Source organism: Protobothrops mucrosquamatus, unplaced genomic scaffold, assembly GCF_001527695.2.
Source record: "Protobothrops mucrosquamatus isolate PMUCROS unplaced genomic scaffold, P.Mucros_1.0 scaffold6284, whole genome shotgun sequence".
Lineage (NCBI taxonomy): Eukaryota > Metazoa > Chordata > Lepidosauria > Squamata > Viperidae > Protobothrops > Protobothrops mucrosquamatus.
The window spans coordinates 7,972-10,590 of record NW_015392113.1 but is presented as its reverse complement, the minus strand read 5'-3'; positions in this window follow the sequence as shown (position 1 = coordinate 10,590).

The window sequence follows — 2,619 nt, the reverse complement described above, 5'->3', positions numbered from 1 at the left end:
TCTTCCTGGTTAGACATAAAATTTTGTCAGTGTCTTTTATGAGTGTAAGAAGGATGGGCTTAGGTGTTAAATTCCCACGCCTTTTAAATGTGGATTAGCTACAATTGATAGATTCCTACCTGTTGGTGCTCTTTGAACCGCTACTTACCGGTGCTTCAAATTATTACTTTCTTCAGTTTATCTAAGATTGCGCGAGACAGCATATCTCCGCTATTGTCAATTAGCAGTCAAAGGTTTGCTTTCTGTAGTCTATCTCCATCTGTTTGTGATCTTAGCACCTTGAGCAATCTTCAGCACCTCGAGTCTATTACTTTCCTGACTTTCGGAAGTTTGGGGAATATATATTGTATCTCTGTTTTAATTGGTTAAGGAAACATTGTATTTTATGAATGGAGACAAGCTTTCTCCTTCTTCAGAAGCGTTGCTGGCAGATGGCATAAGGAGTTTAAAGGAAAATAAAGAGGGCAGGGTGTTATCTTAGGGGGATTTCTTCTTACTCCTTTAGGAAGGTTTTCTCTTGGGGGGGTCTCCTGATTTGGGGATGAGGACGTTCAAAATAAACTGTATAGGAGAATAGAGGAAAACAGAGTCTGGAAGGGACCTTGCTGGTCTTCTAGCCGAATCCCCTTCCGAAGCAGGAGACCAATTCAGTTTATGGGGGTGGTACACCATCCAGACTTGGTAACCAATGTGCTCCAGATTCAGAGAATCTTCCAATTCACAGCCACCGAGTCTTGCTAGGGTTGAGTTGGACCTATTCCTTCCCATCCACACATAACATATGCACAATATGCTGCACATTTTATCACAACCATAGTTCACAAATCACAGTAACACTCTCACATCTTGTTCCAAGGGCAACCAAACAAATCACATTTCCCCCGAAAGTTTATTTTACAGAATTTATTATTCTGCGGACAAAAAGGGAAAGAAACATTAAAATATAGAATATTTGGTATCAAAATATTTGTTCAAAACAGGAGATAAGTAAACACTGGCAAGACTGGACATTTTGCCATCGCTGATATTGTGCATGTGTATTTTTCTCTTTCTTTCTCTGTCTCTCTTTCTTCCCCAGGTTGACCAGTCCAAGAATCAACTCCACCAGAAGGCTAAGACTACTTCTAGTGAGGCTAATTACAGTAACAGAATTTTGCAGTTCAGATTGTTGAGAAGTCCTATGTATCACCCTTGGAAGTCATGTTTAATCTCTCCTCTAATCACAAATTAGTGGGATCGTTTCCCACAGACATTTGTGGGTCTCTTATTAAACAAACAAGAACATAAAAGCTCTATGAAGATGGCTGAATTTCATGCCATAACAATAGTAGTGCCGGAAAAGGTCAGAGATGAACATAATATTTACAGACTATAGAGTACAGAATAGTAGAGTTTTTCTATTTAGTTTGGTTGAAAGAAGGAACCATAAAAAGTAGGCAATAGTATTGTGGAGAGAAAAAATATTAATTTTTATTACCTAAGAAAATAATATCTTGAACTGTCTTCAAACAGTGAAGAGCAAGTTTGGCTCTAAATTCCTCCTAAATACATCATGCTCACATTTCCTTCTCAGAGGTCTCAAATTCCTATAAAAATCTTGCTGATGTGCCGGTCAGTTGCCAGCTGCACCCAAAACAACCTTATCTCGCTTTTGGAAGTAAAAAAAGAGAGACCTCCTTTCCAGGAGCTCGTCTTGCGTTTTGATTGTTTGCGTTTTATTCCTGACTCGGAAGAAAAGGGACCCAGGGAAATTCTCCCAACACTCTCCTCATGACTTATGACCATAATTGGCAGTCTCCGTTACGGTTGTAAGTTGAGGATCATCTGTATTGTTATTCATAATTGTTTTTGGAATATTATCTATATATGATTTGCTTTGTACAACCAGGTGAGTACAAAATCCTACAAGATTTATCACTGGGAGAATTCGTGACTATCAGAAATTATTTTACATGGAACAAGTAAATAATGAAGTCATAATATCTATTACAACACACAAAAAACCCTATTTTACATTCATTTTTAAAATATTTAGGAAAGATGAACGAAAGTTCCATATAATTGTTAATTTTCACCATTAGTTTTCATTTAATTTAATTCTTGGGGGGGGTGTACACATTCAACATTCAGTTTTCCAAACAGTGACCACCTTTCAGAATGGCTTGGGGGGGGTTATATATGAGGAAGAAGAAAAGTGAAAACCATAATACAGAGAATCAGTAGAGAAACAGAAAAAAGAAATTGCAGTATCCTAGTGGCATAAATACAAAGATGCAGCAGAGTCAGGAGCATCTTTCAGAAGAACCAATCTTCCAGATTCTACATTTTAAAAGAGGTCATATTCCTACATCTCCATTATGAAGACACAACTTTGGCTTCTGCAAATCTCTCTGGTGATGTTCTTCACCACAATCTCATCTCAGCACTGCGATCAACTCCACACCAGACTACTGGAAGCCAACAAAGGAAACTTGGAACTCTTGGGAAGTCAAATGAGAGCCACCATTCCCTTACAATGTATTGGGGATATTGTAGACTTCTCACCTCTCAATGAAGAACATTTAATGAGCATGGCTGAAGCATCCCATGAAGAGGATGCCAAAAGAGCAGTACAGGAAA